Here is a 26381-nt window from a genome sequence, read left to right as displayed (position 1 = left end):
ATATTAGCTTATTTTTCATTTTGTGATTAACTATATTTTTCTTAAAAAAGTGTTATTTAATTACTTTTAAAGTTTTGTAGGTAGTTTGGTTATAGTAAATCAATTAGTTAGTCTAACTAAAATAGGTGGAGAAATACCAAATATGGTAACATTTTTTAATTTGATTTTGATTATTAAAGGTTCCATGTCATTTGATATGAATGTTAAAGTTGGTATTATTTTCAAATTAAAAAAAAAAAAAGTAGTCATTTTTAATTTTTAACCATTTGAAGAAGCATTTTTTACTATAAATAATCTCTTCTTCTTCATCCATACAACACAACATAAAGAAGTCACACAAAAAAAAAAAACTAGAAATTTTTAAAACCTTCGCATCCTCTCTTCTTCATCTAAATCTTTAACCTTCATATTCCCTACTTCTTTTAACCTTCATATCTTCTAAAAAAAAAAAGAAAAAAAAAAGTCTACAACATCCATTCTATTTTCTCTTCTAGCAACCTCTTAAGTCTTCATCTTTTTCCCTACAATGCCAAGAATCCAACACACAAAAACTCTAACTTAGTTGGATGTGTATGGTACAGTTTTAATCCCAATGATTCATACCTCAAACAACAATGAGTTTAGTGTTTTGGGACTTCAATCTTTCTTTCTTTTTTCTTTTTTTATATTTTTATTATTTTGTTTATTTTTTTCTTCAAAAGTTCTTTATTTTTTTCTCATTTTTACTATTCTCATTATTTTATTTATCTTTCTTCAAGCTTCCATAAAAAAATGAAAAAAAAAAAAAGAATAGGAAAAACTAAATGATTGAATTTGCTTATTATTCTTGTTCATATTTTTCTACTTTTCATATATTGCATCTTTACTTTTTATATATATATGTAATTAACATTTTTATTTATTTAATTCTTTTTTTGTTTTTATATCATTGATTTTGCTTCTTTTTTTAATATGTTCGCGTCTTTTCTATGTTATTTAATATTTTATTTTTTTTCTCAATTTAATATGTTATTGTTAATAATCGTTTAAATTTGTTAACATTTTAAATTATGTTTTTTTATAAAAAAAAACCAACCGATGACGGAATCTAGATAATTTGGGGTTCGATTTTCTCAAATTTTCGAGGTGAGGAGTCAGATTCTTTGGGAGTCCGAGATCGATCTCTAATATGTTTTTATCTCAATATATTATTTTATGTTTGGTTAATTTATTACAATGTTTCTTTCCCCTTATTTTTACTTATCTAATTTTCATATTAATTAAGTTTTATTTTTATTTCTATTTAAAATGCATAAATATTTCTAATTAAAATTTACAAAATCTTAAAATCCTTCTAATTAATTTAAATTTTTCTAAGTTTAAAAATCTTTCACAAAACTGCTCATTCTAAAACCATTTAGAAAATTTTTCTTTTAAAGTTATAACTTTTTATGGTTTCTCAAACGTTCAAAATTTGATCTATGATTTCATAAGGTTTTCTAAACAATCTTTTCTAATAATTTATACCGTTTTTCCTAAACAAAATCCTACGATGGAATCTAGAAAATTTGGGAATCCGATTTCCTAAAATTCTTGAGGTGAGGGATCACATATTTGCGAGTCCAAAATCTGATCCAAAAGAAAATGATTTTAATTATTGTTTTAAAAAAAAATCTCTTTATTAGAATGTTATTACTACGACGGATTTTGGAAATTGTACTAATTTTTCAATTTCTTGAGGTAATATAGTCTAATTGATTGATTGTTCTCCACTTATTTTATGTGATCCTTGCTTCAAATATCGGAGTAATGAGGAATACAATAAAACATTAGTTTAAAAAAAATTAAAGAATATATATTTTCAATTCAAGATTTGAAATTTGGTCACCGTTTTCTAAATGGGTGTTTTGGGTGCTAATATCTTCCTCGTACACAAATAATTCTCGAACTCAACTCTAGTTTTTGCAGACCATATTTTTTATGATTTATTCAAAATTGTTTACTTTATGTCAGTGTCTAATCACACCATAAAAAAGATTGGTGGTGATTTCTATTTTCTTTCAAAACTAATCCATTTTGAGGACATCGGTCGCTATGCGTCGTCTCAGACACGTGGCGACAATATATATGCTGCATATTTTAATTGTACATAAAAAATATGTTTACAATCTAAACTTAAAGTACTGTGTTTATCTAATTTTATATCAATATTTTAATGTAATTATGCATTTTAAAAATTTTAAATGATAAAAGGGGTCTTTTCAAAAATATAAAAAAGTAGCAAAATATTTACACTCTATAAAACAATTCCAAAAACGAAAAAAGTGCAGAGGCCCATTGTGTAAAATACCAAAAATGCCCCGTCAACCAGGCCATCAATAACGCATGCGTAATATATTTGTGATTTATATGCGATCGTTTAGATATGGCTACAATTTATCTTTTCAATTTCATCGTTTAATTTTATTACACAATCGTTTAGATTTGGGAATCCAAATCTATTTGATTTTTTTTTAAAATTTGGTACACGATTTTTTTAATTCTTTTGCTACACGATCCTTTAGATTTCTTTTACATGATCGTTTACTTTTTTTTTACAGGATCGTTTATATTTGGCTACTCCAATTCAAATGAATTTTTATTAAGATTTTTTATACACGCGATCATTTACTTTTTTTAAACGATCGTTTACATTTGGCTATTCCAATCTAAATGATTTTTTTCAAGATTTTTTATACACAATCTTTTTTTTACACGATCATTTTTTTTCAAGATTCTCACGGTCTTTTAGATTTTGCTATTTTTTTTGTACACAGTCTTATAAAAAGTCGTTTAGATTTGGTTACCCAAATGTAAACGCGTAAAAAAAGAAAAGAAGAAAGACGATGGAAAGAAATCGCAGCGAAAAAAATAGTAGGAAAAGTAGAAAGACGTTGGAAGGAAATCGAAGCGAAAAAAAAAAAGAAAAAGAAGAAAAATGATGGAAAGATTAAACGAAGTGAATAAAGAATTGAAAAATATGAAATATGATGGAAAGAAATCGCAAAAAAGAAAAAGAGGAAAGAAGAAAGACGAAATCGCAGGGAAAGAACGAAGAAGACGAAATAGAGGAGGAAGACGAATCGGGAAGAAGAAAGAAAGATGAAAGGGCAAATCAGAAATATTTAAAAAATGGCTAACTTTATAGATTTTGTTACTAAAATATTTAAAAAATTGCTAACTTTATGAGTATTGTTACGCGGACTGTAAATAGTTTGGTGTTTTGTTATATTTATGATAGTTTTCTATAATAAAATGAAAAAAAATGTAAAAATATTATATTACCATACAAATTTTGCATTCGAATAATCACTAAATTCAAAATCAATTTTAAAAATAGATATGTGAAACAAAGAATTGTTGAATTTGAAATTTTGTGAATCTAAAAGTGTATTACATATAATATAAAATTACAAATCACACCATTGAATTTTAAGAGAAATATTACATCACAAAGTTCTTATTATATGTAACAATGTCAACCCTTTGAAAACTAATGACAAATTAAAGAGTGAACTTTTTCTTTCCACTTAATGCATAACACTCATAATGATTCACATAATTTATTTTTTGCTCGATAAAAAAAGGCAGCATAATGATGCATGACATTTTATTGTGCTAAGTTTAATTAATTATTGTTAATTTATTGTGGTTTTTGGGTTTGTTAGTGCTAATACAACTAATTATAGCAACATATATATATATATATATATATATATATGCTCTAATCAGCTCCCCTCTTTGTAAAATTACATCACTTCCCATCATTCAACATTAATATTAATAATATCTAAAAAAATCTATGTAACGACCCAACTCCTTATACTGAATCGAAGTCATTACTAAATATAGAACAAGTGGTTTAAGTCATAAAATTTAGTAAAACGCATAAGGTTTGAGAAATTTTATTTATGAAAATTCAAACAAGGTAGTTATGCAACAAAATGAAATGCGTTCTAAAGTCCTACTCGGGCCCTATCTACAAAAAAAAATGGTAAATAGTGAAGAATACTCAAACTTGGGTACTAAAGTCAAAAACAAGGATAAGCGGAAGCAGAAATCCCTATGGCTCGCCACGGTCACTTCTTGTCGCTCGCCAGCTTGCCTTTGCCCTTGCCTCGTCCTCTACCTAAAAACATGACATGAAAAGAGTGAGTATAAAATACTCAGTAAGGGACCCACTACTAGTCCCACTAGGTGCCTGTTAACTTCCTGTCAGAGTCCTGTAACTGGTACCAATCTCTGGCACGTTCCCAAACACGTGCAACATGCGCTCCCGTAGGAACGTAACTCTGGTCTTCGGTGCCCCGTGGGACGCCTAGGACAATCGGGATGCGAGGACCCCGTCGAGTCACTCGAGTCATACCTATATCCATGCTAGACTGGTGTCCCGTCGGACCGCACAGTCCTAAATAGGTGGTGATCCCGAAGGACACCCATGCAGGTACGACTCTAACAGGTTAAGCTAACAGGTACCCTAATCGCAGTATACATACACATGGCGTCATCATATAACATTACAGATAAATCATCATTACACTCTCCATCTCGACACCCGTCGTACAGCCATAACAGTTCTCGTTATCACAACAACATGCTATAATATAACCATATCATCATTTGCATCATACTATCATTTACATGCATCGTGCAGTCTAGTCCTCAACATGCACAATTGAAGGTATACGTGATCTCATAATTCTAAACATGGAGCTAGTAGTAGAATCTCTTACCTGGATATTTACTTGACGAGTCCTAACCGCGAGGCAAGTGTGATTTCCAAGCAACTAGGTCCTAACTGTTTAATACGCCGAAATTCGTAATTAAGTCACCAACGACTAACAGTTCAAACTCAGTTGAAATGACTTACCCTAGAAAGAGGTTGCAATGATCGAGCCCCTACTGAAGAAATCCCACACTGCAGCAGTTACTTGGTCCAAGACGTCCCTTAAGGAAAATAATTTAATTTAGTTCCAAATTAAATTATTTAGTGTCCAAAACATTGAGTCTTATTGGGTAATGCCAAAATAATTAATTAATTTACCAAAAATTAGGTGGAAGGAGCCAAATTAGGCTTGGCGGCTCGGCTGGAAAAAGGACAGGGATCGGCTCGGCTTGGAGGTTGAAGACCGGCTCGGCTCGCGGCGCAGACAGGCGCGGCTCGTGGTGCAGACAGGCGCGGCTCGGCTTGGTACAGCGGCTACGCACGTGCGGCTCGCACGCGGGCGCTGCTCGGCTCGCGGGTGCACGTGGCTCGGGTTCCAGGTCAGAGGCACGCGGCGCGGGCCGGGCCTCGGACACGGAGCGGGCTTCGGCTGGGTCGGGTCCTCACGCGACGAGGCGCTGGCTTTCGGATCCGAGTGGCGCGACGGCTGTGGGTGGTCCGGCTACACCACGGCTTCGCTCGGCGACGGCTGCAGACAGACGCTCGCTGCGCTGCGTCGGATCGAAGCGGCGCGACGCGGCTGGCTGACGGATCGGTTGCGGATCGCGAAGGGTGACGTGGCTCGGCTTCGGGCGACGGCTGCGAGAGACGGCTGCTCCGACGGCTCTCGGCGTGCACGGATCGACTTGGACGATTCTTCCGACGCGGCTGGAAGCTCGACGACGGCTCGGTTTTGACTGCAGACTCGGCTGCGCTGCTGAACAGAGAGGGGAAGGCTTGGCGGCTCGGGTTCGCGGCGGCGGCGGCGGCGTGCGGCGGCTAGGGTTTGATTAATAATAATTTTTTTTTTCCTTTTTTCTCTTTTCTTTTCCCCTCTTTCTTTCTTTGATTTTTCTCTTCTTCTTTACGCACGAGTCCCAAGGCTTTTTATAAGGCAATAACTTTTTTTCTTTTCCTTTTAAATAACCCAAACCAACCATCTCCTCTCTCTCTCCAAATCTCACCAAAATCAACCAACCCTCCTTTCAATTAGCAATAACTCACTAAATGCATTCTAAATACTAAAACAGGTAAAATAATACTTAATAATAAAAAGTGGAAAATCCCAACTTTAATAAACCGGAAACTTCAAAATGATAAGGTTCTCCCAATAAATTTGTATTTTCCAAGACCATACATAAATATTAATAGTAAGATGAACAAAAACGAGTTTGTTGGGGCGTTACATACTCCCCTCCTTAGAAAACTTTCGTCCTCGAAAGTTCTAATCCTCGAACAGCTCGGGGTACTGAGCTCTCATGTCCTCTTCTTTCTCCCACGTGGCCTCTTCCACTCCATGGTTCTACCAAAGGACTTTGACCAGTGGAATTTCTCGACTACGAAGCTTCTTGACCTCCCTTGCCAAGACCTCGACAGGCTGCTCCTCGTAGCTCAAGTTCTCGCTAATCTGTAGTGACTCGAAGTCCACCACATGTGTTGGGTCTGCGACATATTTCCTCAGCATGGAGATATGGAATACGTCATGCACTGCAGCAAAAGATGGGGGTAGCGCCAAGCGATAAGCCACGGGGCCAATCCGCTCCAGTATCTCAAACGGCCCTACGAAGCGTGGACTCAGCTTCCCCTTCTTCACGAACCTCAGAACACCCTTCATAGGTGCTACCTTCAGAAAGACCATGTCCCCCACTTCAAACTCGAGATCCTTACGTCGTACATCAGCATAACTCTTCTGTCTGCTCTGTGTTGTCAGCATACGAGCTCGGATCTTCTGTATGGCTGCATTGGTAGTCTGCACTAACTCGGGGCCTAGCATCCTCTGCTCTCCAACCTCGCCCCAGCAGACAGGGGATCTACAGCACTTGCCATACAGAGCCTCGAACGGTGCCATACCGATAGTAGCCTGGTAGCTGTTATTATAGGCAAACTCTATCAGATGCAGATGAGAGTCCCAACTTCCTGAAAACTCTAGCACGCAGGCCCGCAGCATGTCTTCCAAAATCTGGTTCAATCTCTCTGTCTAACCATCAGTCTGAGGGTGGAATGCCGTGCTGAAGTCCAACCTCGTACCTAATGCAAGTTGAAGTCCTTTCCAGAACTTCGATGTGAAACGAGCGTCTCTGTCTGAAATGATGGATACGGGTACTCCATGTAGTCTCACAATCTCTGTCATATATAACTGCCCCCACTTACTGGCAGTGTAAGTGGATTTTCCTGGCACGAAATGGACCGACTTCGTGAGTCTGTCGACAACAACCCAGATCACCGTATAGCCCTTTAGGGCCTTGGGCAGTCCCGTAATAGAATCCATCGACACACTCTCCCACTTCCACCCTGGCACACTCAAGGGTTACAACAACCCGGCTGGACACTGTCTAGGTGCCTTCACCTGCTGGCACACCAAGCACCTGCTGACAAAGTCTGCCACTTCCCTCTTCATGCCCCTCCACCAATAGACACTCGTTAAGTCCTGGTACATCTTCGTACTCCCAGGGTGCATGGTAAACGGGGAACTGTGAGCCTCAGTCAAAAGCTTTGTCTTAACTGCGCTGTCTTCCGGCACACACAAGCGTCCCTCAAACATAAGGCCATCGTCAGAGGATATGGAGAAGTCCTCACCTTGCCCTGTCTCTACCATACGACGCTTCTCGACCAAGTAAGGATCATTCAGCTGAGCAGCGATGATCTTTTGCCTCAAGGTTGGCTGAACTGACAACTGAGCCAACTGAGCGGTAACCTCACCTACTGAGACTGCAATCTCGGCTCTCTCAAAATCCCTGAGTAAGGGGGTCTGCTTGGTGATTAGCGCTGCTGAATGTGCAACCTTCCTACTCAGCGCGTCAGCCACTACATTTGCTTTACCTGGGTGGTACAGGATCTCGCAGTCATAGTCTTTCACCAACTCGAGTCACCTCCTCTGCCTCATGTTCAACTCCTTCTGAGTGAAGAAGTACTTCAGGCTCTTATGGTCGGTGTAAATCTGTATCTTCTCACCGTACAGGTAGTGCCTCCATATCTTCAGTGCAAAGACTACAGCTGCCAACTCCAAGTCGTGGGTAGGGTAGTTCTGCTCATGAATCTTCAACTGGCGGGAGGCATAAGCAACTACCTTACCTTGCTGCATCAGGATACAGCCCAGTCCCTTCTTGGAGGCATCACTATAAATCACAAAGTTTCCCGACCCATCGGGCACTGTCAGGACTGGTGCAGTCACTAGCTTCTGCTTGAGCTCCTGAAAGCTACTCTCGCATGCTGGGCTCCAGACAAAAGGGGTTCCCTTCCTGGTCAACTGGGTCAACGGGCTGGCTATACGTGAGAAGTTTTCCACGAACCTCCTGTAGTAACCTGCCAAGCCCAGAAAACTTCGAATTTCACTAACCGTGGACGGTCGAGGCCAGTTGGTCACCGCTTCAATCTTTGCTGGATCCACTGAAACTCCCTCACTGGAAACCACGTGGCCAAGAAACGTCACCTTCCTTAACCAGAATTCACACTTGGAGAACTTGGCATACAACTTGTTGGCTCGGAGAGTCTCCAAAACCTGGTGCAAGTGCTCCTCGTGCTCAGCCTCAGTTTTAGAGTAAATCAAGATGTCATCAATGAAGACTAGACGAACGAGTCTAGAAAGTCCTTAAACACCCTGTTCACCAAATCCATGAACACTGCAGGAGCGTTAGTCAAGCCGAAAGACATCACAACGAACTCGTAATGTCCGTACCTCGAACGAAAGGCCTTCTTGGGAATGTCACCGTCCCTAATCCTCAACTGGTGATAGCCTGATCGCAGGTCAATCTTGGAAAAGACAGTGGCTCCCTGCAACTGATCGAACAAGTCATCAATCCTGGGCAAGGGGTAGCGGTTTTTAACTGTCACCTTATTCAGCTCTCGGTAGTCAATACAAAGGCGCATCGACCGATCCTTCTTCTTCGCGAACAACACTGGGGCTCCCCAAGGTGACACACTGGGCCGGATGAAACCTTTGTCCAGCAACTCCTGTAACTGGACCTTCAGCTCTTTTAGCTCGGCTGGAGCCATTCTGTAAGTGGCCCTCGAGATAGGGGCAGTGCCTGGCTCTAACTCGATGGCGAAGTCTACCTCCCTGGGAGGCGGAAGTCCTGGGAGTTCGTCGGGGAAAACGTCAGGGTACTCCCTTACCACTGGTTCGGAAGATAGGGAAACTTCTGGCTCTCTAATATCCACTACGCTTGCCAAGATGCCCCAAGTACCTTGACTGAGTAGTTTACTAGCCTTCATGGCTGAGATGACCTTGGGTATACATACCATGCCTGCCCCCCTAAATTTGAAACTAGCCCCAGAGGGAGAGTTAAAGACAACTTCCTTGCCAAAACAGTCTATATTTGCATGGTTGGCTGACAGCCAATCCATGCCTAGTATCACGTCAAAATCCTGCATGTCTAACACTAGTAAGGTCACGTCTAACATATGATTCGCTACCTCTACCCGACATGCCTTTATTTGTTCTTTGGACAACAGGACCTCCCCAGATGGAGTAGAAACAGACAAAACACTACCCAAAGGTTCTACCTCCAAACCCACATGCTGAAAGAAAACAAAGGATATAAACGAGTGGGATGACCCAGAGTCAAATAGCACAAAAGCATAATGCCCCAAAATTGGGAGCGTACCTGTCACCACTGTACCAGCTCGCTCGGCCTCCTGCCGAGTAGTGGCGAAAACTCTCCCCTGTTAGGGAGCAGAAGGCTGGGGCGGTGTCGTCTCAAAGGGTTTCCGAGGACACACATCAGCAGTATGCCCCGGCTGTCTGCACCTGAAGCAGACTCCACTTCCAGCCAAGCAACGACCTCCGTGGACTCTCCCACAGGTAGTACAAGCGGGTAGCTCTCTCAGAGTCCTCCCAGCTGCTGCAAGCTCCCGTCGGTGTCTCTGAAAGACACCTCCTGACCTCAGAGTTCGCTGCGGTACTACGTCAGGCTGCATTTCCACCTTTCTCTTCTGTCCCAAGGCTAACCCTCTGCCGGCAGCCTTAGACGAATCAGCTCTCTCATGCAGGCTCAAATCCAGTGCTATACATAGTGCATCAGCATGCGTGGCTGGCCGGAGAGCTCGGACAATGCCCTGAAGGTCTAGCCTGAGTCCTCTAACGAATTTCTCTGTCCTGGCAGCCTCATCTCTTACCACATCGGGAGCAAAACGGGACAACATGTCGAACTCGGCGTCGTACTGCTCCACCGTCATATCACCTTGCTCCAAGTTTAGGAACTCTTGCAGCTTGGCGTGCTTCACGTTGGCAGAGAAGAACTTAGCATAGAAGTTCTCCTTGAACTGCTCCCAAGTTATCTTGCTGACGTCGCCCCCCAGCATTCTCTCAGCGGTCTCCCACCAGGTGGTGCCCCTATCCTCCAAGAAGAAGACTGCACACTGCACCTTCTGGTCTTCTGGGCACTTCATGTACCGGAAGATAGTCTCTATGGACGTCAACCACATTTGGGCCTTTGTGGGGTTGTCCATGGATCCGTCAAAGGTCTTAGGATTATACTTCCTAAAGTCCCGTAAATGTTTAGCCTCGGCCGACAGTTGAACTGGTACGGGTTGAGCTTCCTCAGTGGCTGGAGGAACGACGGCCTGGGCCTGAACAGGGGCGGCCTGGTTCTGCTGGGCGGCGAGGAAAGGCGCCAAAGCAGCTTGCAGCATGTCCTAATAACGCTGCTCCATCGCGGCGAGATCCGCATGGGTGACCGGTGCGTTAGGGTCGACCGCCGGTGCAGCAGGTTGCGCCTTCGGCTGGCCACGACCGGCTCCTCTGCCTCCCCTACCACCTCCTCGGCGAGCACCTCTACGTGGCGGCATTCTCCCTAAAATTCACCAACAAAACTTTTCACCACAAGAACTTAACACACCTATCTCTAGGTCTAGTCTATTCAGGCAAAATTGTAATCTTAACATTAGCAAGGCTTTAGACATACCTGGCGAGTGCCGAAGGACCGTATAGCCATAGGGTGAAGTAAAACCAAAACAAAAAAATGACTTACATTGTAGGTCAGTCTACAGAACCTAAAACACTGTGCTCTGATACCAACTGTAACGACCCAACTCCTTATACTGAATCGAAGTCATTACTAAATTTAGAACAAGTGGTTTAAGTCATAAAATTTAGTAAAACGCATAAGGTTTGAGAAATTTTATTTATGAAAATTCAAACAAGGTAGTTATGCAAAAAAATGAAATGCGTTCTAAAGTCCTACTCGGGCCCTATCTACAAAAAAAATGGTAAATAGTGAAGAATACTCAAACTTGGGTACTAAAGTCAAAAACAAGGATAAGCGGAAGCAGAAATCCCTATGGCTCGCCACGGTCACTTCTGGTCGCTCGCCAGCTTGCCTTTGCCCTTGCCCTTGCCTCGTCCTCTACCTAAAAACATGACATGAAAAGAGTGAGTATAAAATACTCAGTAAGGGACCCACTACTAGTCCCACTAGGTGCCTGTTAACTTCCTGTCAGAGTCCTGTAACTGGTACCAATCTCTGGCACGTTCCCGAACACGTGCAACATGCGCTCCCGTAGGAACGTAACTCTGGTCTTCGGTGCCCCGGGGGACGCCTAGGACAATCGGGATGCGAGGACCCCGTCGAGTCACTCGAGTCATATCTATATCCATGCTAGACTGGTGTCCCGTCGGACCGCGCAGTCCTAAATAGGTGGTGATCCCGAAGGACACCCATGCAGGTACGACTCTAACAGGTTAAGCTAACAGGTACCCTAATCGCAGTATACATACACATGGCGTCATCATATAACATTACAGATAAATCATCATTACACTCTCCATCTCGACACCCGTCGTATAGCCATAACAGTTCTCGTTATCACAACAACATGCTATAATATAACCATATCATCATTTGCATCATACTATCATTTATTTCATGCATCGTGCAGTCTAGTCCTCAACATGCACAATTGAAGGTATACGTGATCTCATAATTCTAAACATGGAGCTAGTAGTAGAATCTCTTACCTGGAGATTTACTTGACGAGTCCTAACCGCGAGGCAAGTGTGCTTTCCAAGCAACGAGGTCCTAACTTTTTAATACGCCGAAATTCGTAATTAAGTCACCAACGACTAACGGTTCAAACTCAGTTGAAATGACTTACCCTAGAAAGAGGTTGCAATGCTCGAGCCCCTACTGAAGAAATCCCACACTGCAGCAGTTACTTGGTCCAAGACGTCCCTTAAGGAAAATAATTTAATTTAGTTCCGAATTAAATTATTTAGTGTCCAAAACATTGAGTCTTATTGGGTAATGCCAAAATAATTAATTAATTTACCAAAAATTAGGTGGAAGGAGCCAAATTAGGCTTGGCGGCTCGGCTGGAAAAAGGACAGGGATCGGCTCGGCTTGGAGGTTGAAGACCGGCTCGGCTCGCGGCGCAGACAGGCGCGGCTCGGCTTGGTACAGCGGCTACGCACGTGTGGCTCGCACGCGGGCGCTGCTCGGCTCGCGGGTGCACGTGGCTCGGGTTCCGGGTCGGAGGCACGTGGCGCGGGCCGGGCCTCGGTCACGGAGCGGGCTTCGGCCGGGTCGGGTCCTCACGCGACGAGGCGCTGGCTTTCGGATCCGGGTGGCGCGACGGCTGTGGGTGGTCCGGCTACACCACGGCTTCGCTCGGCGACGGCTGCAGACAGACGCTCGCTGCGCTGCGTCGGATTGAAGCGGCGCGACGCGGCTGGCTGACGGATCGGTTGCGGATCGCGAAGGGTGACGTGGCTCGGCTTCGGGCGACGGCTGCGAGAGACGGCTGCTCCGACGGACGCTCGGCGTGCACGGATCGACTTGGACGATTCTTCCGACGCGCTGGAAGCTCGACGACGGCTCGGTTTTGACTGCAGACTCGGCTGCGCTGCTGAACAGAGGGGAAGGCTTGGCGGCTCGGGTTCGCGGCGGCGGCGTGCGGCGGCTAGGGTTTGATTAATAATAATTTTTTTTTCCTTTTTTCTCTTTTCTTTTCCCCTCTTTCTTTCTTTGATTTTTCTCTTCTTCTTTACGCACGAGTCCCAAGGCTTTTTATAAGGCAATAACTTTTTTTCTTTTCCTTTTAAATAACCCAAACCAACTATCTCCTCTCTCTCTCCAAATCTCACCAAAATCAACCAACCCTCCTTTCAATTAGCAATAACTCACTAAATACATTCTAAATACTAAAACAGGTAAAATAATACTTAATAATAAAAAATGAAAAATCCCAACTTTAATAAACCGGAAACTTCAAAATGATAAGGTTCTCCCAATAAATTTGTATTTTCCAAGACCATACATAAATATTAATAGTAAGATGAACAAAAACGAGTTTGTTGGGGCGTTACAATCTAATTCAACAAAAAAGAAATAATTGAAACTTAAATGGTCATTGCCTCGAAAGGTTTGATTGCATTTGATGAATTTCAACTTAAGAAGATGTACTCGAGTTGTAAGAGTTAAAATGACAAATTTGTATAAGAATTGATTTGGTGGTTTCTTTATTTATTTATTTATTTATTTAGGATTAAAATTAATAGTTGAATTGTTAACAAAATAAATAAATAAATTACTAGAGACCAACATTGCAGCATTTATCTCTACTCTTAAAGTTTTATTTAAATGAAATTAAGAGTGTAGGATGAAAATTGATGCATAAAATATTACAAATTTTAGTATAAGAATTGACGCATATTTCCTAAAAAAAGATTCAATGTCATGTCATTAATATTCTTCTATAAATGAAAAACTAACCATTTTTTATTATACAATAGCTTACGATATTTAATAATCACTACGACGACAAGTGAAAGTGTAAGTACAGTTTTTTCTTTTTTTTTTATAATTATATAGTAAAGTGTGGAGAGCGTCCGATAAGTAACTAGGATGATTGATTGTCATTAATTTGGTGTTCAAACTGCTGAAGTTCATTTCATTTAAAAAAATGGCTACAAACTCTTTCAGCCAATCATTAGTCTATTGTCAATTCCTCTTTTTACATCGTTATCTCTTTTTTTATTATTATTTATTTTGTAAAACATATATTTTTAAATTATACAATAAAAGTTTCCACGAAGTCAATACATTAAAAAAAAAATCTAATTGACAATCGATTTTTCATAGGAACAGAACAACTAACTGACTTTGTTTGTTTAGTGAGTTAGCTCGTTTTCTCACTTCTATTTATAAATTAAATCTAAATGTATGTAAAGTAATTCAAACAAAGGATGTTAGAGAATTAAGAAGAACGAAGAGTATAAAAAATTAGAATCACAAGATTAGCATAAGAGGAAGGATTAAGAGTGGAATAATTGATTGTATACATAAGAAAGGTATTTGTTAGTTATGTGTTTTTGTGTGAGCTAGTACACTACTACTCATATCACTTTCATTTGGGTTGTTTAAGTGGAATTCCAGTTCAATTGGCTAACATCCAAAACAAATTTTGTCCAACCAAAAAGTGAAAAACATGGTTCCCCCAAAATTGCTAAACAATAATACATTTATATTCTTTTCCCCATCTTTATTTCAATTATGTCACACCATTTTTGTCCACCTCCCTATATTACTTTTTTCACTCTCTTTACCCTTTTACGAAATCATATTCAACATATAATATAAATAATTGGAATCAAATATGTACCCATGTAACTTTAAAACTATGATTCATAATATCATTGTAACAATGTCATCAACCACAATAATTTATTCTTTGTTTAAAACAAAAAAAAAAAAAAAAACATATTCAACTTCTTAAATTTCCAAAGCAATTTCAAATGCTAATTTAATTTATATTGCTAACTTCTTTTCAATACCTACGTTACAAAATATTTCAAATGAAAACATTTTTATAAAATGATTTGGATTATAAGAAAAAAATACTATAATTTATATTATTCTCAAACTAAAACAATTCTAAAGGAAATATTCTTTTGAGTTTGGATTATTCCAAAAACATTTTCAATATAGCAAAAAGTTTTACACCATTAGATCTACAAGAAAAACAAATGTCGAAGGTATATTCTTAGCTTTGGTAGTTCTCAATATAGAAAATGATAGATACATTATATTAATGACTATATTAGATTATTATTTCTCATTTATGTGATATTCGTATCTATCAAATAAATTTGTGACACGTTGAACACGTCTAATTAATAATGTATCTCACTCGATACATATCTTATCTTATAAATGATGGATGTTGAAGCCTTTTTATAGGCCGTGAAGGTATATATACCAAATTCACAAAGCAAATGTTACCCTTTAAATAATATATGGGGGACCCTAAAAGCAAAAGAGGAATGGGTTTCTGTGTTGGGAGTACCCCAATTTATTTCATTTAGCTGTTTAACTTTTTTTCTTGTTTTGCTTTATGGGCCATTGTGAATTGATTTGACCTTAGAAAATTTTAGCTGTTGGTGACTCACATGTTTCTTCTCCTTCAAAATTATTACACCTACCTAAAAAGAAAATCTACCTAAAAACATTTAACTCATGGTTTTAATAAACTATGGTCTATAAAAGTTGGGATAATTAATTGAGAAATTTAAGTTTGCATAGTAGTAAGAAGGAGTAATAACTATAAGTGACATAAGCGTATTGTTCATAATTTAAATTAAATAAATCGACCTCTAAAATATAGATCGAACGTCTTAACTTTAGGGTTTATCAACTAAAAATTTAATTCACAAACTATATATATACCTTGTGTTTGAAATAAAACTCTTTGTTCATACTTCTAATCACTAAATATAGGAGTTTCTAAACTCTCTAAGATATATATATATAGATATATAGATTATAAATCTAATCTATACGAGTCACATATCTTTTCAACGATGAATATATAAGTGCTTGAAATAAAATACATTTCCATACTTTTAAGCACAAATATAGATTGGTCTTCTTAACTATGAACTATATATATAAATCTAATCTAGCAATAAGATGCAAGCTAATCCATAAGTTCTAATTTGGAATAGAAAAGTAATGAAATTGATCTTTTAGGAAATGGATATGTCTGATATAACTTCCAACTTCCTTTGGTTAAAAATTACTTTTGGTTTCTAACAAATGAGTCATCCTTCAAATATTAACAGTTTAGTCTAATGTTTACCAAAATTTATTTTATATATACATGTAGATTAGAAAATTGACTATGACCAAGCATGATTATATAACTACAAACACTAACTCATTACATAATAAAATTTTGGCCATTTAATGTTGATGGAATTTTTTAAAATATAAATCAAATCTGTTATAAATTTTAGAATATATAAATAAAATAAGAACAATTACAAAAATATAGTCATTAGATTTAAATATTAATTTAACATCTATAGTAATATTTTTTTAAAAAAATGTAAATATAGCAAAATCTATCCGTGTCTATCAACTATAATGATAGAAGTAATAGACTATATTACAAATATTAATATATCCTTAAATCTATAGTCTATCAGTGATAAAAGTACATTGTTAATTGACATTATTATATTTGTATTTTCTAAATGCTGTTATAACACATTTGATTATTGTTCTTACAATTGTTACCTAAATTATTATATATATCATAGCTTATCAATTAAATTTTCATTTTAACAAAATTTCAGAGATGAAAGCACCATTTAAAATTAAAATTTACAAAAAAAAAAAAGAAAAGAAAAGAAAAGAAAAAGTATGTGATTGAAAATGAGAAATCCTCCATTTTAAAGGACAATTTGTACAATCATGAAAGCCCCTTTTTGCAAACACCATTGTTGGTGTTGGTGTTGGTGTTGGTGGTATGATCATGTGCAACCCCTTTTTTTCACTAACATGGCAGGGAGGGAGGGAAATTTAATCTTCCATTTCCAGATTAATGGTGTAAGTTTATGTGATTTGAACGCATTTTAAATTAAATAATAATTATTTTTAGGTAATAATAGAAGAGATGTATTTTAATATACATGAGACACTTGATTTTTACTTATCTTTGTGAATTACAAAACAACAAAAAAAAAATTACTAAAATGTAATTACTTAAGTAATAATTTAGATTCTAACTTTTGTCGATAACGATCTGGTTTCTATATTTTTAAATTTTTAATAGTTTATTACTAACGAACACACCATACAATTTGTAACGGTTTAGTCCATAGATCATGAGTCTTTTATTATCAAAACTAGTTAGGTATCAATTTTTATTATGTAACAACTTGGTTTAATTTATATAGTTTATAAATAAAGTTGATCTCCAACAATATATCAATCTATACATGTAAGAAATTTCATTAAATCACATACTAATAATTTTCAAATTAGAAACTAAATCATTATAAAATTATAAAACATAGAGACCAAATCATTACTTATATTAAAGTTCATGGACTAACCTGCGTTGTAAATTTGAAAATATAGACTCAAGACCTGTTTTTTAACCAAATATAAGAATGAAACAATTTTTTTCATTACAAAATGTGTGATTTGGACAGCTTAATGAATTGCACCAACATAGACGTAGCTAACAAAATATAGTTGATACTAAAAAAAATTTAAAAAAAGTTATATATATATATATATATATATGATGAAAAGGCTCCACGCCACCTTAATTTTAAGCCACCATTCTTGTTTGTGCTTCTCTTACCCCACCTTCCCATTTTCTGCCACAAAATTTATACCTCTAATTTACCCATCAAAGTTTTACACAAAGCTAAACCAAATAGCTTATGTTAATGCCAACCCCTAATTTAATTTCTTCCCCCTTTTCATTATTTGACACTGACCCTCAAATCATATCTAAAATATCATTTTTCTTTTTCTTTTTTTAGATTTCCATTCTTTCTTATACATCTTCAAAATATATATAAATAATCCCATGTATATTTTACTATAGTCTCATCCATAGGTATTAGTATTCATTTACGTGTATCATCCTTCCATTTGGGTGAAAGTTTGCACCTATATTTCTACCAAAACAACTATTATATATTCTTTTATTTCTCTTACATATTTTTTTCGATGAGTTTTAATTTGTTCCTATCTTTGCTCCCATTTATAAAAAAAAAAAAAAAAATTCATGAGAAGGGAGGAATTTAACTCCAAGATCGATATATTTTAAATTTTCAAATTAAAAATGAACTCTACCTATCGATCTGACTCAATAATAATAGTGACCTAAATTTTCTTTAGTTTAATCTTTCATATCGTTTAGATTTCTCTAACTTTTGTTTATTATAAATCCACACTTTAGTTTTTCTTTTAGAATTTTAGAGAAAAAAATGTACATATTTTTCGTATGCATATATTTCAATGGTGATGATGTTGGTCATCATAAATATGTTCCTAAAAAGAATTCAATTGCATAAGAGATTTGAATGGTCTTCAAGGAAAAGCATTGACCTAATTCAACCTCTTTTTGTTTTTCTTTGTTTTCTTTTTTTTTTTTTTCCCTTTTTATCTAATCAGCCTAATTTCATCTGTCTTTGTTTCTTACCTTTTTTTTTTTATTTTTAATTATGCTTTATGTGCCCCACTATGCAACATAATTCTATAGAATATGACCAAATTCCCATCAAAGTTGATCAGAAGCAGCCAAATTAAACAGCTAAACAAAGTTATAATTTTTTTTATTTTAAGGTTGGTGAGACAGCATCAAATAACACCATTTCTAATTTAACCATAGAAAAGACAAAAATAAAATTACCAAATTCAACTTTTCTGCAATTATATATATAGAAAGAAATTAAATTGAGAAAAAACTGCTAATTAAGTGATGGGGTAAATATTAGTATTGTTTGATATAATTTTTTTTATTGTAAAGAAATTACAATAATGAAGCTAAGGTTTGCAAGATTTGAGACAGCAACATTTCATAAGATTAAGACATAATACAAGGGCATGTTCTGTGGTGTGAAACAGCCCAAAAAACATAGGCGAATGTAGGAAAACCCCAGCTATTTAGATTTGAAAACAACTCATCATACTATATAATACTTATTCTATTTAATTTGCTTTCTTCATAGCCTTCTATAATAATGTTTCATTCTTCATATATCTTAGTATATGCACTTCATTCATTAGAGGTTATTTAAAATCTTCAAATAATAATTGTATAAATTTAAAAACTCTCGACTTTTGTTGAGCATATCAATTTACACACTCTTTTTTTGGTTTCATTCGATTAATATATCGTGTGAACTTATATGTGTAGACTATTTCATATATCTAGTTCTATAAAATGAACCATGAACGAGATATTCAAAGAAATAATTTTGTCGAAAAATCTAAAAAATTCATATATATATATATATATATATAAGTCTAAAAATTTAATTGATTGATCATAAATTTAACGTGTAAAAATTTAATTGGGCTTGAATTCATCAAGCTAATTTAAATTGTAGGGCTATAAATTTACCTCTTTATTTTTTTTATAATATTATATAGTACTAAAACCCTATTATGATTTTATTGGCATATTATATTATGACTGCATAAATTGGCATCTCATCATATATATTATAAGTTATAATAATGCATTTCAACCACCAAAGAAATTGTCTTGAAAACAGTGATGTAATGTGCACATTTAATGTCTCAACGATTTATTTGGTTAGAAAACAAAAAAAAAAATGCCATACACCTAAAAGTGTAATTTTTTTAAAATCATGGGCTCTCACTAAGTTAACAATCAAATTGTAATATATCACATCATGATGATTGCTTAGAATTCTAAAATTCTCCATAGCTTTTACTATATTTTTAATCACTAAAAATAAAAGAAGTAATCTAATTAATTAGATTAGCCACTCAAAATTGAAAGTTTGAAAATGAAAAAAGAAAAAAAGAAAAAAGAAAACGAAGGTAGAATTAGATTTAGAGGCACCAAAAGGATGATAGAAGTAGATTGTACATAAATATAAAATAATAATGAATGGTCCTATAAATTTAAAGTTGAGAGAAGGGTAGTTTGTTAGGTGTTGGATTTGAAATCCTTTTGTAAGGTCCCACTCCCAACTAAGGCCTTCAATTTTCTTGCTTGTCCCCACACAAACCATTTAAAACTATGCAAAATTATCAAAAGTACTTCTAAATTTCTTCCTTTAAAAAGTATACGGTAAAAATCACTTTTTTAAGGTAGGGTGATTATTCCACTATCTTCTCCAATTCTCACCCGTAAGAATTTGAGTTCGAAACAACCTTAAAATTGTAACAATTGTGTATCAAAATTTCTATCATTTGAAGGTCCAATTTCTACAATAATATAATTTTGAGGATTTATTTTTAATGTTACCATAATTTGGAGAGCTTAAATTCTGCGATTCACTCTCATTTTAAATCAGCAGTTTCAAATATACAGCAATCAATTAAAATTATTAGTAGATATAGTACAATGCAAAAGAATAATCTAATATAGAAAAATTTATATTCAACTCTCAAAATCTATTAGTGATAAATTATATCACAAATATAAGTTTATCAACAATAAAGTCTATCACTTATAGATTTTGATATATTTGTAATTCTTTTAAATTATTGTTACACTTTATTATTGACCCTAAAAGTGTTTGTTACATGTTGCAATTACCCTTCTAAAAACGTGTCCATCCATTCTCTTAAAAATTACATTATCATTCTCAGTCATGTAAAAAATCGTTAGAAAACCACACTGATGTTAGATGGTATATTTTAAATTTGCCTTCATCCATAGGCATAAAGTTTTGGGTCAATCGATATTTAAAAAGGAAAAAAAATTGAGATCTAGAACTGAATTAAAAAGGATGACCAATAAATACATGATACTGAGAACGTACCAAAACAGAGTTGCACTCTGATCCAAATTTCAAGTCATCATTACCATAAATTTTAACGAATTTCAACTCCGAAAATAGAATTGAAACATTTAAAAAAAGATTAAGAGTAAGAGTAAGAGTAAGATTAGAGAGTTGAAAAGAAAGAATATGGAGATGTAATTTTAAAAGAGGATAGGAAGTATTTTAGAGCATAAAACAAATAAACAAAAACTCATATATTTCTTTTTTTAATATATAAATTAGGAGAAAGAGTAGAAGAGTTGGGAAAGTTGAGAGGAAGAGGAAGAGAAAGAGAAAGAGAGAAAGGGTGCATGAAGAGCAAGATGGAGAAGCAGGGCACGTGCTTTACTAACTCAGTTCCAATTCAAAAATCCCTTCTTTTCTTTTTCTTTCTCTTTTTCTTTTTTCCCAATGTTTGTTAAGAAGTGATTTTGAAATTTGGAAGAAAAAGGGGTTTTTTTCTTTTTCTTTTTCTTTTTTAATGTATTTTTGAGTTAGTTCTTCATGTGCCCCTCTTCACCATCAAGACCACTGCACCTTAATTATTGGAAATTCTGCTTCTGCTTCTGCTTCTGCTTCTGCTTCTGCCTTCTTCATTCAGCACTTTTATTTTTTGTTTTTCAGGTCAGAACTTTCCTTTTTTTGTTTACTTTATACATTGGTTTTTTTGGTTTCTTACAATCTTTGTACTTTTGATTTTACTAAATTTGGAGTATATATATGATTGACTCACAAAATGTGTATATTGTGTTATTTCTTCATGACAAAGACAAATACTTGAGGGTTCTTTTGTTTTTCTTCTTTTTTTTTTTTTTTTTTTTTTTTTGGTTTGGTTTGATTTATGATTCTTTTGTTTGAAATTGCTTTTCAAATTAAGAGTTTGCATTTCAATTGTGTTTAGTGCAACAATTTTGGGTGAGTTTTAGCTAACAATGGAGAACTACTTTTTTTTTTTTATTATTCTTTTGCTGTTAAAAATCCTAAAAAACACTGTAAGTGATTTTAGATCAACTAGAAGTACTTCTGTTTTCAGTACGTTTTTTCCTCTTTTTCTTTCCTTTTTCAATGGTGATTCACTGTAGATATAATACTACTTTTAAAAAATTAGTCCAACTCCAAAAATCTAATAATTAAAATAATAGATCAACCAAATATATTCGAATTCTGTCGTTCATATTATGTTGTTGAACTCAAACAAAAAAAAATGCATTGCTCTGATCCCTTTTTCATAATGCTTGATGTTTAATATTATTAACTTATGAGTCTATGAGTCTCTATATTTGTGTATATTTTCCCTTTTCTTTTCCTTTAATTGCTTTTTAATTAGTTTCTAAGCTTTAGCCTTCCACTTATTTGTTAACTTTCAAATTTTTTTCAAGATTTCTATTTTTTTCAACTCTGAATGATGTGTTTGAATGTTTTTTTTTTTTTTTAAGTTAATTAATGGGTTAGGTATATTCAAATTTTATGTTCAGTAGAACTCAAAACCTTTAATTTTGTATCTAGATTTGTAAACTTTTAAAAAATATAAGGTTTAAAAAATACGTAATTTTTCAAATTGAAGAACAAAATAGACACAAGCTCCAATGACTTTCATGAACTGAGGGGGTGTTTGTTTGGATTAGTAGAAATGGGATCATATATAGTTATTGTAAATTTTGTTTTAAATTAGAGTTATTGCTAGAAATACTAAAGTTTGTGTAGATACTTGTTTTTCTTGTTTTTCGATTACATTGTTGAATTAGATTGGATTACATTTAGCTGTTTTTAATTATATATTACTTATTATCTTTTGATATTAAAGATATAATGATTAATTCTAAAATACAAATTGTGAAATCATCCTCAAATTACAAATCTATAATGCAAGAGAGCCTCCAGTTCTAGTGTTCTTCAGCAAGAAATTTTCTTACCCAACAAACTTGGAGTGGAATGGATTCAACAGGCCAAATGATCAAGTGAACACTCTCAATTTTAGTGTCAAAGCTGTAGAAAACTTCCGAGAAATTAGTTCTTACAATTTATACTATTAGATATATGAGAGAAAAGTTGTAAGACAATTTTAAATATGCTTGTATTCCAATATTTACGTTGGTCTACAAATTATTTTAGTAATTCTGATCCATTGGCTATTGCGAAGCAATTACATTATGACGGTCTTATTCAATAATTTTCTTCCAAAAGAAAAAAGACAGGACGAAGAAAAAGCTGTGTCATGGTTGAATTCTTATCAATAGGCCGAAAATTCGTTATAACCACTTGGAAGACAGTTTCACTATCATACATGTTTCTTCCATTTGTGCCTCTTTCATTCCCTCTCAAAAGAAAATGATCATTGGCATAATTAAGTTCTTTGTTGTTGTTCTTGGTTTCTTACATTAAAAATAAAAAAAATAAAAAGACATAGACATGTTTCTAGTATGAACTCTTGCACATATATTTGGTTTCACTCCTATCCAAAAAACTTTGTATCAGTGCAAAATTACGACTTTTTCGTAAATTATATCTCAATCAAATATGTGATAATATACCTACTTCTAATCTTAGACGTAACTTTAATAGTAACACAAACCAAAATTGATAACAACCAAAATATTGCAAAGAGATACTACTTTTGACATATAATGGACCAATTTATTATATGCTATGATGACTTGTTTTGTACTATGAACATACAATTGTTTGTTCTTTATTCATGATAAAGTGGTTGAACTAAAATAAACATATGTTCATGATTTTTTGAATCAGAAGCAAAATAGTTATGAACTTGTCGATGAATCAAAATAAACGTATTTTAGTTTATCTAAAATAATCAACGGTAAACAAAGCTTCACTTTAACTCTCGTATTCCCCAACTTATCTATGCATATAGATAAAATATTTGAACATACAAATGTGATACAGCATACCTTTAGTTCTATATAGTATGATTAGTAATTTAATTTTGTAATGTAGATAAGTTAATTTTAAAAAGATAAAGACCGAAAACTCAATACGATATGAAAGAATTAATTAAGCATTTCATGATATTATTATAGTAATTAAAGAGGAGGCTTCTGAGATTCTTTTGTTAACAAATCTTAATTGAAAAAACAATGGATAAGTACTCGTATGGCTCACTTTTGTCTTCCATTTGGTCTCCTGATTTGTATGTTTTTCTTAACATAACATTGACTAATTAATTTCCATTTAACATCTTAAGGGTCTTTTTCTTGAAAGTACTTATCATAATTCACAAAAGAAAGTTGATCGATTAATGTGCCATTTGACCCCTATGATGATGACTAAATTTGTCTTTACTTTAATTATTTCGAGATTAAGAGTACGTTTGAAAAGAAAAGAAAAATCTTTTTTCAGAAAAATTCATTTTTATTTAAACACATTTGATATTTAAAATTTTTTAAAATTTATTTTTAGCAATCTATCAAACACTATAATTTAAAAAAAAAAAAAAAATCTGAATGATTTATTTTTAAAATTAAAATTTTACCTACTCAACAATTTTAGTGAAAGTTATGATACATTTTCAAGATAATCGCACATAAGATCAAAGAAATTATTTGAGATTGTTGAAATAATGGGACTAATAATTTTACATCAATACCAACTTGAGTTAATTTATTCAACTAAAACTCGTTTTAACTTTCTCCAAAAAAAAAAAAAAAAGACTTAAATTGATTTTGAATGATTAATAACATATTACATACTAATTTCAATAATAACATATAATTTTAACCATTTATGGGACATTTGGGTCAAAGAGTCACTTATTGTCTAAGATTATAATAGTTTGGGTATTATAATTGTATGGAGACTATAATAGTCTGCGTTTAAGGTGCAGACTATTATAGTCTATGTTATTATAATATATGTTTGAGATACAAACTATTATAATATGTGTTGTTATAATCTGTATTTAGAATGGAGACTATTATAATCTGGGTTTTTCACTGTTTTTTTTTCTATATACTATATATGAAATAAACATTTTTCTTGAATTGATTTTATTAAATCTTGTCAATTATAATGTTCATTTAATCGATTTGGCTTCTTTATTTTTTTTATTTTTCTTTTTTTGCCAGGCATATATAGGTACATGATATATACTTTTTTTTTCAACTAGTTTTGTTTAATCTTGTTAATTATGATGTTATTTCTTCAATTAAATTTTTGTGTAAGTCATTAATTACATGTTATAAAAATAATCTTAGGAGAAAATTTAATCTAATTTTTCATTTTCATTATTTAATTATTAATGTTTTTCATTACTTTGTGTTTTTTTTAAAATGATTTTTAAAGAAAGTTATAAGCTTGTTAATTTTGTAAAAAAAATAAAAAAATTATAGAAGTTCTTGCATAATTTTAACAACTACATACCGTCATTTTTTTAATAAATGCATTTGTCATACTATCATTAATTCTTTATTTTTCCTAAGTATGATACAAATTTATTTATTTTATGATAGAAATTTATTATTTTTTCTATTTTATCAAGTTATCATTCTTTTTATAACACAAATTGTCTTCTAAAAAAACTGCATTATGATGCATATCATTTCTTCTTCTGATTTATGATACAAATTTTGTTATTCAAATTTTGTTGCTAAATCTTTTCATAAAATAGATTTTTAATGAAAAAAGTAGAATCGTATTTTTTCTAAAAATTATTCCTTTGATTTATTTAGAAATAAAAGCTCAAACAAACATTTGATTCAATGGAAATAAGTATAGTTTCATTTTACCCCACCTAATTAGCAATATTTATTTTTATTATGTTTATTTATTTTTACAGCAAACATTATCAAAAGTTTTTGATTGCCTTGTTTGCTTTTTTTCCCTTTATAAAACTTGAAATAAACTGGTAAAACTGTGAATTATTATTTTTCCTAAATTTAACCCAATTGATTTTTCGTATTATGTTTAGGCATTAACTGTTTAACACATTTTTTTCTAAATTTTTGCAAAGAAAGTTTTTCAAAGGTGTTTTTCCAAATTAATTTTTTCTAAGTAATTTTTACAAAGTTATTTTTGCAAATATATTTTTCATAATTTATTTTTCCTAACAAGTCATATTCCTAAGTTATTTTTACAAACTAGACTTTTCTAATTTATTTTTCCTAACAAAATTTATTAGATGAAATTTTTTGTGACATAATTAAAATTTGTGAAATATATAATATAGCCCTTAGAAAAGTGGGAATGGTGATAAAAAGAGGGGAGTGAAAAAGAGTGTCGGAAAAGAAAATAGAAAAGTGAAAGAAAAAAAAGAACAAGTATAATCTTAATTATCGGGTTATAATAACCCTTGGGCCAAAACATGAAGTTGACTAAAATAGTGCACTCCACTCCTTTATAATCTGATGGCCAAACAACCTCTTAAGAATTAAACTTGTTTGTCTCACTCAATTTGTAACTTTACCCATCTCTTATTCTATGCCTCTCTTGAGAATGAATTATACCTATACCCCGAGTGAAGTAATGCAATCATCATTCATTCTTTGTGTTAACCAATCTACTCGAAACGAGTAGTCTCATCCAAAACTAACCTTAAAAAAAATCATCCAAATTCACATCAATTAAAAAGAGAAGAAAAAGTAATGCATCAGTAATAAACCGAACTTTGATTGAGAACAAAGATGTCCGTACAAAAACAATACTCTCCAACTTGACAGAGGTAATGCT

At 34.1% G+C, this 26381-nt stretch overlaps 1 long non-coding RNA gene and 1 other non-coding gene across 2 annotated transcripts; both read left to right on the top strand.

Annotated features, from left to right (window-relative positions):
- Window positions 1-20836: 20836 nt before the first annotated feature.
- LOC127150439 (uncharacterized) lies at window positions 20837-22850 on the top strand. Its single transcript, XR_007822743.1, has 2 exons — window positions 20837-21323; window positions 22581-22850. It is a non-coding gene; the product is annotated as an uncharacterized LOC127150439 (long non-coding RNA).
- Window positions 21011-21101, top strand: MIR164A (microRNA MIR164a). Its single transcript, NR_120687.1, has one exon. It is a non-coding gene; the product is annotated as a microRNA MIR164a (primary transcript).
- Window positions 22851-26381: the final 3531 nt, after the last annotated feature.

The sequence above is a fragment of the Cucumis melo genome, chromosome 8, assembly GCF_025177605.1.
Source record: "Cucumis melo cultivar AY chromosome 8, USDA_Cmelo_AY_1.0, whole genome shotgun sequence".
Taxonomy (NCBI): domain Eukaryota; kingdom Viridiplantae; phylum Streptophyta; class Magnoliopsida; order Cucurbitales; family Cucurbitaceae; genus Cucumis; species Cucumis melo.
The sequence above is the reverse complement of the archived record's forward strand: the minus strand, read 5'-3'. Positions and strand labels throughout refer to the sequence as shown.